Below are 16,164 nucleotides of genomic sequence, written 5' to 3' on the forward strand. Positions count from 1 at the left end.
GGGTCCCACTGAATCAGCTGAAGGTCTAAAAACAAAAACTGACATTTCCTGGAGAAGGAATTTTGCCTCAAACTGTAACATAGAAATCCTGCCCAAGTTTCCAGCCTGCTGGCCTGCCCTACAGATTTCAGATTTGCAAGCCACCATAATCATATATATTATTCCTTAAAGTGAATCTTCTTATAGATAGATGATATGAATATGTATACAATTGGTCTGTTCTTCTGGAGCGCTAACTAACTGATTCACTAACTGATTTACCTCTTCCCTTCAAAAATAAAAAGGCTAAAAACACATGCATTACTAGGAAAAAATTTTATTAAAAAAATCCCATTATGGATAAGGAAGCTGTGGTACATATACACCATGGAATATTACTCAGCCGTTAAAAAGAATTAATTTGAATCAGTCCCAATGAGATGGATGAAACTGGAGCCCATTATACAGAGTGAAGTAAGCCAGAAAGATAAAGAACATTACAGCATATTAACACATATATACGGAATTTAGAAAGATGGTAATGATAACCCTATATGCAAAACAGAAAAAGAGACACAGAAATACAGAACAGACTTTTGAACTCTATGGGAGAAGGTGAGGGTGGGATGTTTCAAAAGAACAGCATGTATACTATCTATGGTGAAACAGATCACCAGCCCAGGTGGGATGCATGAGACAAGTGCTCGGGCCTGGTGCACTGGGAAGACCGTGGAGAGGGAGGTGGGAGAGGGGATCGGGATGGGGAATACGTGTAAATCTATGGCTGATTCATATCAATGTATGACAAAACCCACTGAAACGTTGTGAAGTAATTAGCCTCCAACTAATAATAAAAAATAAATAAATAAATAAAGTAAAAAAAAAATTACATTAATACATACATGTGTATTTTTGTAAATATACATAAACAACAATGACTGATCCAAGTTTTGACTTAATGTCAGACAGTAGTACTCTACAAAAGTAATTTTTAATTCAGTGATATTTGTACAAGCACTTAATATGGTTTTGGTGGGGGTGTAAAGTGAATTACCTTCTTCTACTTAAGAGGAAAAGAAAATGTAATCACAGCAGGTCCCCATGTTTTCATGACCACAGTTTAAGTGTCAATAATCAATTTTGGTCTCAAAGGAGTCCTAGGGTTGACTGAGGGCTGAAGAGTCCCAGGGCTGTGCTTACACAACACAGATGATTCACATGATTCCTAAAATCACCTCTATCTCCTAACAGTGACATTATAAAATACCAAAACTGTGAGAACACACCATATACAGCCTTGAAAAGTTTTAAGACAACTTTTCTTTTATATGGATTAAACCATAGTTCTTATAGGAGTGTTTCATCTCTAGTATTACTCAAAAATGACTAGTGATTTTTAATCTCTAAAATTAATGATGATAATATTATTTGGCATAATTCTAAATATTTAATAAAGAAATTACTAGCTTTCCAAACTATGAGTTTACTCAAGATGATTATAGAAAAATTTTGCTTTATTTTATAACACTTTTAAAACTCTTTGCTTTACACTGTTATTTTGAATCCATATTTTTCTCTGAGTTATATAAATAGATTTCTCAAGAAGTAAAAATCACTAAAATATATACTTTTCTTTTTATGCTTCATAATTGAAACATTCCTGCTGGCAATAGGTAAAACAAAAAAATCAAAACAAGGAAGAGAAACAGCATGACATACAGGATAGATATTACGTATACTTCAAAAACGTGAGAAGTATAATTATAAAGTGAAAATATCCCCCACAAAAAGACCACACAACCATTTCCTACTGTTCATGCACTTGAATTATAGGGAATTTCTGACCAAATGAAAAACTATGGTACCTCAACTACTCTCCAATTGTCCCTATAAGGGAAAATATAGACAGGTATACAATTTACCAATCATGTTAAAGTGATCAGTAAATCTATATCCTATCAGTGACAGGACATCTTACATGTAAGCAAAAGTGTTTTTCCATGATGACAATCACGTACTGCCGCACGGCACATTCAGAGCAATGGCATGTGTGAGTGGGGTACTGCAAATAAGCAGACATACAGAAGGCAGTCCAAGAAGTCACTAACGTGGCTATAAAAAGAGAAAAGAAGTCTTCCAAGTTCCATTTTCACCAAGTACCATGGATAATATGGGTACTACAATTGAAAACTAAACTGTAAGCTTCAGGAGGACAAAAACCATATGTTTCATCAACCATTATATACACAAGTACTAGCAACATTTGTTTATTCAGTTGAAGAATTCTACTATCCTCACGTGACCTCAGATTTACAAACATTTCAAAATGGATATCTGGGCTATAGAAATTGAGAGGAGACCCCAAATTCCAGAAGCCTTAAAATGAATGTAGAGTAAATGTTTGGGATTCTTGTTCAACAATATGACAAACCAATCAGTTCTTTGGCCCCCATTTTCCATATCAGCCTATGCTACTTTCTTTAAACCTCACTGATACCCTAATGCCCCTGGTATGTATGCCATAGTCCCTCCAGTCCTTTCATTTTTTTTTTTTCAAGACTTGCGGCCATTTTAGGATATCTGGTTTCAAGTTAAGAACCAAGTAACCTAAAAAAGTTTTTAGTCCATTAAAAAGCCATAAAGAGAAATATTCAAAGTGAATCTTGACATAACTCAGGACAGTGGTTAGTCCTGGGAGTTGTTCACATAAAATGGACAATATTCAAGCTACTCTAAAGCAGTATTCATTTACTAATCAACTACTAAGGATCTTCACATCACTGATTTAGATGAGCTGTTTGAAAAAGAGAATAAAGCACAAAACTCTGCCCTCATTAAGTCTACAATCTAGCGGGCATGAAGCATAAGCAAGCAGTAAATTATGATACTTTAAATGGAGACTTGATAGTGATATACACAGCCTGCTATTAGAACTCAGAACAGGCTTCTTACATGGGGTTGAAGTAGGCATCCTTGAACTTACATTTGCATTGAGCCTTGAAGGACTCACAAGAATAAGTCAAATGATGGAAGGTCAGTCATTTCAAGTGAATGATGCAGCATCCGCAATGGCTATGAAAGGCTATGATAAGCAAAAACAAAAACAACAAAATATTTTGCACTATTGTGCAAGAGAGGATTTCATAAAGAATCTAGTACCCTGGAGAGCTCCCTTGCCTCAAAGACGACTAGAGAGACTGAGGACTAGCCTGTTGGAAGTGGGGTTGGAGATCTCCAGAACTTCAAATATACCAACCTATCCCATATTCAACTAAAACTTTTTGGTATTTAAAATACAATACATCATCAAATGACTTCCTATATTAGATTCTGGGGCTATGTGTTTCCTTCATTATCATCCAATGAACCTGACTGTCCTCAGAAATATCCTGGAAGGCAATTCTTTCCTACTCTTCACTAGATAGTTAATACTGTAGTGTCTTTATCCCTTCAGTGTTTTGAGCAGGACTTGGACCTGGGACCCTCAAAATGTCCCCGTGGGATGCTTCATATTACACTTTCCCTGTCATCAACTTAGACCCTCCCACTGCAGAACCCTTCACCCTTTCAAAAGATGAACTGGTATTGATGAAGATGTTTCCCAATATCACCATATTTACACCCTGAGGAACACTGTAGGAAATATACCTCGAAGTTAATTTTAGCCATAATGTTGCTGCAAGTTTATATGTTTGCTGCACAAATTTATAATGCTTTTTTACGACCCAATTTAGTAATCTGTACTTTATTTTTAAAATTACCACTCAAGGAGGTACATTCTAACTTTTAAGAAACTCATTTATTAATAAATACATTCAGTTTTATTGGGTCTGTTTGCACATGAATACAGAGAAGGCAATGGCAACCCACTCCAGTACTCTTGCCTCGAAAATCCCATGGACAGAGGAGCCTGGTAGGCGGCAGTCCATGGGGTCGCTAAGAGTCAGACATGACTGAGCGACTTCACTTTCACTTTTCACTTTCATGCATTGGAGAAGGAAATGGCAACCCACTCCAGTGTTCTTGCCTGGAGAATCCCAGGGATGGCAGAGCCTGGTGGGCTGCTGTCTATGGGGTCGCACAGAGTCAGACACGACTGAAGCGACTTAGCAGCAGCAGCACGTGAATATAGTATTAAAAATTGAAAACAAAATCAAATAACTCTGCTTGAGCTATCTTCCCAGTAGGTAGCATTCCTTTGAAAATTTAGGAATTCCGGTATACTGACCTGTTGGTTTTATTATCAGTAAGACATTTCAAAACTTTACATGAAATAAGTTACTTTTAGTCTGCATTTCTAACATTGAATTTGATTTTTATATAGAGGTATGTTTATCCTTTTCTTAAGCTTCACATATGATGTCTTTCAAGTTTTTCCCGAATGTTCTAAATAATACTTTATATTAAAGAGTACTCACTAAACACATTTCATATATTCAGACTTAATGACTTAATGCTCTGGTAATTTATATATCTATAAATAACAAAAACAATCAAACAAAAATAGTTGAGAAAGAATTGACTAGAATGTCAAAGCCTATATCTGCATTTGTTTCTACCATGTTTTTATATTTGCTTGGTTTTATTTGTAAATCTTGCATTGGTTTATGATGTATCAATTGCTGCTACTGCCAAAATCAAGCGAAATACAAAAAAAGTCACAAACAAAAGCAATAACAACTCACTAACAGAATCATAGTATTTAACTTTCCAGGAAAAACCTAACTGCAGTGAACAGATACATGAAAAATATGACATGCTAGTCTGAATTTGGTTGATAAGGAAGTTGAATTAAGGCAGTATACCTGGCTTACCAAACACTTCCCAAACTCAGGAATACCTCTAGTTTTCGTTAACAAATGGGGAAAATTAGAGAAGGCATCACACCACCCAGAGTATCTTTCTTCAGCTGTTTGACATTCCAACTATATTACATTCAAATAAGGTTATAAGCAGAATGAAGAAAAGCCAGGTCATCTTGAAATAAACAACTCACTTAGAATTACAGAAACAAACCAGACAGGGAAAAATCTGTATTCCATTTACGTGGATTATACTGTTAAAGAACCACAGGAGGCACATCCTTTTTGAAACAGACTGACATACATAATAAGCATTTACAAAATGTTTGCTGTCAATGATGATGAATGAGTTAGCTCTATAGTGGGACACAGCCACATAAAAGAAGATAACACGTACCAAAACGAAGCAATCTGGTGATGGTCAGAACCTGGAACTAGACTTGCCCTTCAGTCTGTAAAGCACAATACAACCCCAGCTGTAAACACTTCCACGAAGTCCAACCAACCTATACGGGGTGGGGCCGTACGGAAGGGGAGAGAGTGAAAGCAGTAACAGATTTTATTTTCTTGGGCTCCAAAATCACTGTGGACAATAACTGCAGCCATGAAATTAAAAGACACTTTCTCCTTGGAAGGAAAACTATGACAAACCTAGACAGCATATTAAAAACCTGCCACCATTTTGCTGACAAAAGTCCACATAGTCAAAGCAATGGTTTTTCCAGTAGTCAAGTATGGATATGAGAGCTGGACCATCAAAGAGGCTGAGAGCCAAAGAACTGATGCTTTCCTATTGTGCTGACCCTTGAGAGTCCCTTGGACAGCAAGGAGATCAAACCAGTCAATCCTAAAGGAAATCAATCCTGAACATTCACTGGAAGGACTGATGCTGAAGCTAACGTTCCAGTACTTGGGCCATCTGATGCAAAGAGCCAACTCATTTAAAAAGACCCTGATGCTCAGAAAGACTGAAGGCAAAAGGAGAAGAAGGTAGCAGAGGATGAGATGGTTAGACAGTATCACCAACTCAATGGGCATGAAACTGAGAACCTGGCATGCTGCATCCACAGATCACAGACAGAAGGACATGACTTAGCGACAGAACAACAACAACAATATGCCATAAGAGGTTGGCATCATGAAGGTCTAAGAGTGAGTACTGGGAATGAAGCATACCTCTCAGAGTTGGAACGTTTTAGAAGTCCAGGAAAGTAGTTACCAGGGACAAGGCAGGGGAAAGTCTGCGGGCAGATGAAAGAGCTTGGGAAATGAAGTGGTTTCACAGGCATAAACCCAGTCCTTGAGAAATAAAGAAGGCTCTCTCAAAGAAAGTCTGTGCTCAAATGCTATAAGAAATGGTGATACTGAGTAAATTACCAAGATGCAGGGGACAATATTAAGTGAGAAATCAGTTTCAGTTATAAGAGAGAAGCAATACTAAAAATATGCTATAACATTAGAGCTGGACATCAAGGGTGGCTTGATATTAAGTCCTAAGATCTTGGACTAGATGCCAAGCTTTCCACTACACAGAAGGAATGCTCATAAATCAGGAGCATGGCTGGGGGCTCTGATAAACAATTCCAGTGGCAGATAAAGATTCTGACAAAAAGCTACAAAACAGGCCTTAAGTGAGATACTCAGTAAAACAACCATTTTTTCTTTTTGTTATATGCACCTATTTTTATTCATGTTATTGACTGACTTAAACACATTTTGAAATATATAATTTTGTCCATTAGTCTAATAGAAAGCTTCAGAAAAAGCAAATGTAATGCTGACCATGGACTTCTACAGAATCATAATACATAAATACTTCAAAATAGTTCCTTTGCTTCAAACATTTGAACACTGATTAAAGCCACATTTAAGTAAATAAGTTGAAGATTAAAAGTCAAAAGAAACTAAACTGATAGGCAATTTTTTTTCTCATGGGAGACAAGCTGAATTAACAGGCTGCACGAAATATCAGTTTTGCTTGAGCAAGGTACTGAAATCTCTGTGTGTACCTTGCCAAAAGATATGCTGTATATTTCCAAATATGGAGAATATCTAATGTTTGACCATTCTCCACATATAGGCACTTATTCTTAAAACTATATTTGGTTACATCTTAAACTTCCACTAATAATTTGGGAGATTCTGACTAGTTGGGGTAAAAGAATTATGGCACTGAGAGCAAAATATATCAGTACTGAAAAGAGAAATAAAAAGATGGGACTATCAGCCTTAAAAGTTCTCCATCACTTATTGCAATCACCCAAGCAGCAGCAACAGCATCACTGAGGAGAGGAGCAACAGAGTGAATGATGGACAGATACTGCTGGGCCCAGAGTTAAAACAGGAGTAAGGACTGAATACACTCCATGCCTTCTATCTTCTGATTTCATAATTTACAAAGTATTGTAATAAAGTATGAATATTTGGTATCAGTAGTTTGGCAGCTCACAGAATAGAACCTCAGTTTCCTCATCTCTAATATATGCACAGAATTTTATAATGTTAGGAGAACTACATGGCATAACAAATATAAGTGTCTGTCACGGAAGAAGTGTTCAGCACAGGATAGCTACTGCTGCTGTTGTTAACAAACATCTCATCATTTGCAAAATAAAAACAACACCCATATTTTCATATAGTCTAGGGACTCCCTTTATTTTAAAATACTTTTTAAAGGGTCAATCTTTGGAAAAACATAAAATATCCTTAGAATGAAGGGATACAATTATTCAATATTTATGTCTTGGCCATTGTTAATTCTTGATGATACTAAACCAAATACACAAACACACATAAAATTAAATTGCAATGAGTACCATAAGGAAGAAGAACATGGAACTAAAACAATATATATAAGGGACACTGATCAGCAAAGAAGGCCAAGGAAGCTTTCCTTTGGGAAGGGCTGATTGAGCTTGTATCTGAAAGGCAGGGGTGGGGGAGTCCTGGGAGTTGGGGGCCAGGATGGAAGAAGAAGAAAGGGAGAAGGATATTAAGAGAGATATAGGATTTGAACACATTATCTTTATCTTGAAAGAGGTACAGATGTGATCTAAAATTCTTTCAGCAGTAAGAACATTTGAGAGAACATTTCACACTTGTGAAGCTACTATTGCGCAGCTAAAATAACTGTAATCTTATACAGAGAAAATGATTATAAATGCCAAGACCAAAAATATCACATAAGAGTCAACAAAACTAAAGATGGTCAACCTTTGTACACTGTGCATATTTTTTGCTTTATAAATGACTACCAATAAGGTCAGCCTTAGCTCATTATTGTCCAGTTAAATTCTACACTGATGTACTGCTTCCCTAATCAACAACGAGTTACAAAGTCATTTAAGTTTTTTAAAAAAGAAAAAGCTCAATTAAGATGAAATTCTTAATATTTTCTAGGTCTAAACAGTTAAAGCGTAGTTATCTCTACCAGTTGAGGAAAGTATTTAGATATAAAACAGGTGGAAGACATGGCCTTCAAATTTTACTATAAAATACTCTAAGTTAGTGATTCTCAAACTTTACAGTGTGTAAGAATCACACGTGTGTGCATGCTTAGTCGCTTCACTCATGTCCGACTCTGAGACACTATGGACCACAGCTTGCCAGGCTCCTCTGTCCATGGGATTCTCCAGGCAAGAATACTGCAGTGGGTTAGGCTGTCTTCTCCAGGGGATCGTCCCAACCAAGGGACTGAACCTGTGTCTCTTGTGTCCCCTGCATTGGCAGGCAGGTTCTTTACAACTAGCACCACCTGGGAAGCCCAAGAATCACACAGGAAACCCCAATGCAGAATTTCTGATTCAATCATTTAATGGAATTGCATTTTAACAAGTTTACTCATGCTATTGCCCAGGGAACCACATTTTGAGAACTACTACTCTAGGTTAAGAATTTGCCATTAGATAACAGAATGTTTCCTTATAAATGACCTTGAGGTTTTATTTAGTATCAGAACACAGCTACAGTGTTCAAGAATTGTAGTAAGTTTAATCAAAATTTTAAAATTGTTATTACAGTGTAAATAATTAAAAAACAAAAAGTATATTTTTAAGTTAGTCTAAATATAGAGCCAGGAATTTGGCCAAACAACAAACTTTATCTGTCAAAGGTCCAAGCAGAATTTCTTTTAATTCTAATATAATACCACATACCCTAGTAAACATTTTCAACCACTGCTTTTTTTTTTTTTGCCACTTTGTTTAGCCATGAAAATAGCTTAAAATGAAATACAGTCATTTAAAGCAAGAACTGAAAGCAATATCCCGGTACTGTATCAACTGCAGCTTAGACTGGTCAGCTTTACATTTTTATATTATATTTAGCATAAGCTACATATTGAAGTATGTTTCCTTTGTTAGTGTCTTTCATCAATCTGCTCATCTTTTCTCTCTGCTTCTCCCACTGCAGACTTCATGTTTTATTGTTAAATGACACTCTCACATAGTGAAGATTATATTGCTGATAAAAGCATATGTCCTTAATATACAGCAAATAGATTTTGTCACTATCCAGTAGGGAAATCATGCAAAAGCTGTCAGTCAAACAGTGGGAGAGATTACATTATCAAAGTGATACACCTGTGACATATTGTCCAAAACCAAACTCAAAACAGACCAATTAACAGATACGCTAGTCTGTACTTTGACTACATTGGAAATCATCCCATTCCTACATGAATAGAAATTGGTGATTTAAAAGGATTTTCACTTCTGTGATGACTTATCTATTCACTGTCAACAAAATATATATTATAAGTCTTTTAATTCAACTAAGCTGAAAGTAATTCTATTCTGTTATTTACTGAAAGTCGTATCTAATATTTGTATTATTTCCTTACTATCACCAGAAAATACTTCTGGAGTGTCATACTGATTAGACAGGCTCCATGTCAATTCAGATCTTACCTCTTGTGTTCCTAAAATGGAGGAATGCATTCTAAACAGTTTTGTGTTTGTATAAAAACAAATATATATACAAAGAACAAGTAACTAAGTTAAAAACGCACACTCTTATAAACAGAGCACAATCTTTTTAGTAATACAATATATTTACCAAAAAATAGTTAAAACATTCTTTAAACTGTTACAACTCTAAAATTGTTTCCAAAGGTCCTACATCATAGCTATGTATTCATGGAAAATGATGTAAGGATAGCTTAACTATTATGCAAATGCATTCTAACAACTTTAAAGCAAAATATGGTGGAAAATGTTAATCAGTTCTACATTTTATATGAATAAAATATTAAGCATTCAATGACTGCTCATTATTTATACAGTTGTTCTTTTACATATTTCATACTCTTTTCTTTAGACCAAATATAAGGAGAGTTGGTTAAGGATATAACTCAAACACCTCACTTCATGTACATTCTACGTTGTTATTAACATAAAATTCAACACTTTAGTGTGAGGTGGTATATTTAAATATTTAGGGTAAGCATTCTCTACTTATGTATTTTTCTAATATATAGAGAGTATATTTTTCACGAAAAAGCAAGATAAAATAAAAATTTGTCTTCTTAGGCACAGAAATATTTACAACTAATTCCAAAAACACAGTGTACAGAATGTTGTACATCAAAAACAGGCTCACCTTCGACTCTGCACAACAAATTCAACCACTTTGCAATATCAAAAGCTATTTCAAACAAACTTATCTTTCTCACATCTTTTGCTCTTTTCTACAATTCAAGGAGACTTGCATTTTACACTTTATATTCTTATCCACAAGTCACTAATCCTATTTATCCTTTAAGATCAAAACCAAGGAAGTCTTACCTACCCCAGAAGCCTTTCAGACAAAATTCAGTATGAAATGTTATTGTCATGCTCTGAACTCCTGCAGTCTTCATTAGACATGCAATCTCTTATTGTCAAGGTTTGTTAACTGTTCAAGCATGAACATCGGACTTTCCCAACTGGAGAGTAAGCTCCTGAAGGACAGGAGGCAAAGAAGTCTTACATTCCTCCACAATACCTAGACAGTACCTTGCACATGACAGGCTCTTTATTATGAATACTATGTTGCATAATAAAATGCAATAAGGAGGCCAACATCTATAATATATATTTTTTTTCATTTTCAACTTCATGATTTAATGCAAATCAACATTCTATAGTATAAAAATGCATCATTAATAAACAGTTGATGATCCTCTGATGGTGTCAAAAAAAGTATTCATAAGTATGACTATTTAATGACTACAATAATATAGCCCATCAAGTACATTTTAAAATTCCCCATTACTTCTACATTCCAATGATTCAAGAAAGTTAACAGCACTCAGAACCAGGGCGCTCAGTTCATGTTTTAACATAATATATAAAACTGCACATGTTCCATTGTTAAAAATGTATTTTAAACCAATACAAATCTAATCAAATCAAAATAAATCCTTAACTCTGCTTTGTCTTCGAAACAAACAGAACTGCTAAGGAAAGCTACTTTCACACTGGAAGAAAACATCAACAGTTGGCATGTTTTGGTCAAAAAAGGAGCTCCTTAATTAATACTAAATGAAAACAAATCACTCTGACAGTAAGTTGGTCAGTTCTCTTTCTTCTCCATGAAATTATTGAACTGGTTGTTACAACATAGAATTTCAATGTTTTAAAAACATTGTGCTTGACAGCTGCTTAGAGACATCCAAATTTAAAATAATAAGGACACTATCCTACTATATCAGTTACAACCCAGTAAACGGTTCTATGAAAACAGATTTTTCATAGAACAAACATAAATTTGCTAAAACGCAGTTGGTATACACTGTTCTAAGTCACCTCTCTAAGCTTCACGTTATGTCTGGAATTTTTGTCTGTTATAAAGCAAACAGGAAAAGAAACCGAAACAAACTAATTGTGTTGTGGACTCGACTAATAGTATTTTAGGTCTTTTCTTAATAGCTAGTTCTAATTCTAATCAGCAATAATCAATACAAACGCACCTAGCTGTCTGCTTCTCTTTCTTCCCCAAGGCTTTTAATAAAACCAGCTTTATGGTAAAATGTGTGCACATTATGTTAACAGCCTTTCTTAGGTGTATAAATGTGTTCGATATCAGTGGGAAGGTATTCAACTGTAAAGATATTAGAAATGAAAGCTGTTGAAACCAAGTAGATGTTTTGTCTGTAAGTATTATTGGTGGCCTAAAGAGGTAAGAGACGTGACAAGTACACACAAATATAAAAGGCAAAGGATCAGTAACTTGTAAAAAGCATGTTTTTTTTCTACCTGTAAAATGGCAAGTGATTTTCTGACTTCCTTCATCTCATATTCAAGGTCCCACGAGAAAGGGGGTGGGGATGGGATGGAAAGCAGAATTGCTTCTAATTCTGAGAAAGAAGAGGGGAGAGATGGGAGAGAGGAATTGAGATGGAGGAGGAGAGGGAGACAGAGAAGCTCAGTAAACACGGAAGGAAACCCCGAGAAATTTCACAACTCTTTGCCATAAATAGCCTTTCTTCTCACTCTGGATCCCTCCTCCTTTACATCAGCAAGACTCAGCCTCCACGCGCAGAGCAGCACCATTCACAAATCCCTCCGTCACCCCATCGCGCAACCCTGCCCGACAGCACGGCGTGTACGAGTCCCCGGGACACAAGCCGGAAGGTGGGGGAGGCGGAGCAAGGGGACACCTGCGGTTTCAGCTCCGGACTGATTTTCTCTCCAGGTGAACCAACGCTTTGATTAGTCCAGAGCGCGAAAACACACACACACACACACACACACACACACACACACACACACACACAAAACACACACACACAAACACACCCCTCCCTGGAGCCCTGGATGCGCCACCACAAAGCAATTTGTTCACACTAAGTCGCTGCTGTTCCTGCCGCCGCTGGGGAGGGTCTCGCCTCCAATCCAGGAAGCCAGCGCCCGAGGACCAGCGGGCGAAGGCAATGGGCCGTCCAGGTTCGGGCACTGCGGCTCCACCAGGAGCCCCGGGCTCCCCGCCCCCTTCTCCCTCCCCGCCGCCGCCCCCGCCCGGGCACCCGCAGTCCCCGGGGCCAGCGCTCCCCGGGCGCCCCTACCTGCGGGACGAGAGTGGCGAAGGAGGGGAGCGGCCCCGAGCCTGCCCCAACTCCTGCCTCCTCGACCGGCCGCGCTCCTCACCGCCCCGGAGTGGCGGCCGCGGCCGCGGTCATTCGAGCGCTCAGGAGCGCGGAGGAAAAGGCCACGCAGCGCGCGGAGAGTCGCGGGCCCGCGGCGAGCGAGCCCTTCCGCCTCCCTCCCGCCCCGCCCGCCAGGCCAAGTCTCCGCACCGCACACGCCTGGCCCTTGGCCGGCGCCCCGGGCCTGGGCGGGGGCTGCCCCGGGCGGCCCGAGCACGGCGCCGTCACCTGCCGGGCGGTCCTCCCCGCGTCCGCCCGGGGCCGACCCCAGTGTCGCGGCGACGCGAAGCGCGACCCGCCGGGTGCGGGGGCAGCCGGGGGGCGTTACTACCTTGAGGGCTCCGCGCCGCTTGTTAGGCTCCTCCCGGGCACTCGGGGATTTTTGTCTTCGGGGCACGGGACTGTCCTTCCCGGTCCCCCTCCTCCGCCCTCCCTCCCCTTCTCGGATGTTGGGCTCCTTCTCTCCACTCCCAGTAGTACAGAGTGGAGCTGCGTTATTTAATAATCCTCCTGCTCCTCCTGCCCGCGCCCGCAGAGCTGCTCTGCCTGAGCCACCGCTTCCCAGTCAGTCATGTTGTGGAGAGAGGGAGAGAGAGGCGGATTGGCAGTCGGTCGGCGACTATTTGTGGTGAGCGAGAGAAGAGCAGAGCGAGAGAAGGGCAGGGGAGGGACGTGGGGAGGCGCTTCCAAGTGTGTGAGTGCGCGGAGTGTGACTGAGGAGCGGACGAGGGAGCCACCTCTCTGGCAGGCCGCGCTCCCAGACTGTGAGGAGGGCGGCGGCGAGCGCTGCCTTTATAAGGTCGGGGTGGGGGGAGGGGTTAGGCCGGGGCCGGGGGTGGGGGTGGGGGCGGGGGCGGGGGCTCCGAGGGCGGCGCTCGGCCAACTGCGTCCGCGGGTTACCACGCACGCATACCCACGCATTAACGCGCGCACACCCACTGCTGGCCCATTGCTGAGTTTTCGTTTTAGGGGTAGCCGAATCAGACCGTGCTGACTTGGCTTTCCTCTTAGCCCATCTTCGTGCACGCAAAGAGTCCGAGTGCACTGGCAGGTCAAAACTGGGGAAGGCAGGAAATCTGAAGCTCTGCGAAGAGGACGCGTTAATACTGAGAATGCAGTCAATATTTTCTCTCCAAACCACCGCTGTAATCTTATTTCTCTTCCCCCTTTCAAGGAAGAAATTGTGAGGTTCTTCCCCTTTTCCTTCTCACACAGCCTATTCACATTCTGACACGTCTCTCCCTCAAAGATGGCAAGGAAAGAAACCTGATTTCCTTTCTCGAAGCCCATGATACCTCCCAGCAAATATTTACAGTCATCAACTCTTCTGTAGGATAATGAAAGCATTGGGACTGTGACCTGGAGTGGAACTTGTGTTGTTACACAGATGGTCCTTGACAACACGGGGATTACAAACAGAACCAGTTACCATTTTGACATCATTTGACTGATGGCCCTCTGGAGAAATGTAGCCAGTTTAGTGATGGAGAAGACTTCCGATGCATGATGCTGTTGCTTACCTAATTTATTTTCCCTTGATCCTCTCTCCTATTGCACTGCCTCATTTCCTTTTAGATTTGCCCTGGGTCCTGAACTCTCCCATTCATCCCTCTTTATCTCCACTCCTGTATATTTATGTCTTTAGCAGGCAATACAGCAGAGGGAATGCATTTAACTCTGTGTGTGTGTGTTGGAAACATTTTTTTAGCCAATTCTGGTGGCTTGTAGGACTATTTCTAGATAGCAAATACATCCCCAGTGTTAAGTTTGTGCACCTGACATCACCTTCCTTACCCTCTAACTAGACTCCTGCTCAGATTACATGATTTTATGATCTGGTGCTCTACTGTATTGGCAAACTGCTTCCAAGAATCAAGAAATCTATGCTTCTTTCAAGAGTGTGTGTGTGTGTGTACACACATTATAAATAATTTGGTCACACTCTGACTTGTGAAATGTGGATATATTGAGTGTAAAAGCAAATTGTACTTTTTGAATGAGTATTAGTGGTCGATGTGTATTTTGATATGGGGACAACCTCACTTTGGGGTGACAACCATGGGAAACTTTTTCTCATAAATGTGCCACAAGGAACTTAAGAGCATCTAGAAGGCTACCTTTGACAACTCAGTTATTATATCTTCTCTCTTTATTAGTAGTTATGACCGTGGGCAGAGGAGCCTGCCAGGCTACAGTCCATCGGGTATCAAAGAGTCTGACATGATTTAATGACTAACCAACAACAACATGGCCGTTGCTACATCCTTGGGTTTTTGGAGTGTGCTGGCTTATAATATACTCTCCATTTATTTTACCTTTACCATCAATTTTCTTTTTCCCTAATTCTCCCATGTCTCATACAAAGAGTTTAAAGGTGGCTGAAGCATATGATCAAGAAAGGGCAGCAAAGTTGGGACAAGTAGACAAATACATCAGTAACATAAAAATCCAGGGCACGAGAACTCCTTTGATCAAGCATTGTTAAACAGATATACTAACAAAGGTCATTGACATTTAATGTGTGTAGGCCCTGTGAAAAACCTATTACCCTTCCTTCAATTACATAGATCAGGAAAATCAGGTTTGGGGAGGGTAGGTAGTTAACCTTTGGTCATATACAAATTGAGTGATGCAGCGGGAACTCTGCCTTACACTGCTGTCCGCACCACCTCCCATTCAGAACACCTTGCTTAGTTAAATCTTACAGTTTCTTTATAGCTTTCAGTAACTATGAGATTAGCTGATCCACAGTCTCTCATCATTTTCCTTCTGCTTCTCTCCTTTTTTCTAGTGCAATATCAGTTTACAAAAATGTCCTTTTTTTTTAGGGTTTCCCAGGTGGCACTGCTGGTAAAGAATCCACCTGCCAATGCAGGAGATGCAAGAGAAGCGGGTTCGACCCCTGGATCGTGAAGATCTCCTGGAGTAGGAAATGGCAACCCACTCCAGTTTTCTTGCCTGGAAAATTCCATGGGCAGAGGAGCCTTGTGGGCTACAGCCCATGGGGCAGCAAAGAATCAGACACTATTGAGCACAAGGAGCACCAGGATTTAAAAAGCCTTCACTACTTGGATTTGTAGATGAAAAAAGTTAGGAAACTTTCCCCCAAAGTCCTTACGAAAGGAATCCTGCTATCACTGCAAAAGGATGTTTTGTACAAGAGATAGTCCTGATCTAAACTTTGAACCTAGGAAACAAGTATATGGTTTATTTAAGAGCTAAAGATAGGCATTTAAGAAAAAAGGTTTTCTCTTTTAA

At 39.7% G+C, this 16,164-nt stretch overlaps 1 protein-coding gene across 5 annotated transcripts in view; it reads right to left on the reverse strand.

Moving 5' to 3' along the window:
- CCSER1 (coiled-coil serine rich protein 1) overlaps positions 1 to 13,652 on the reverse strand; it is a 1,396,414-nt gene extending 1,382,762 nt beyond the window's left edge. For 4 of the 5 annotated variants that reach the window (XM_061164390.1, XM_061164393.1, XM_061164392.1 and 1 more), the window contains exon 1: positions 13,238 to 13,652. The gene's annotated coding sequence lies outside the window, so the exon portion shown is untranslated. Of the gene's footprint in view, positions 1 to 12,825; positions 12,987 to 13,237 lie in introns of those variants that run through there. The other variant, XM_061164391.1, reaches the window with a different exon arrangement.
- Positions 13,653 to 16,164: the final 2,512 nt, after the last annotated feature.

Source organism: Dama dama, chromosome 17, assembly GCF_033118175.1.
Source record: "Dama dama isolate Ldn47 chromosome 17, ASM3311817v1, whole genome shotgun sequence".
NCBI lineage: Eukaryota > Metazoa > Chordata > Mammalia > Artiodactyla > Cervidae > Dama > Dama dama.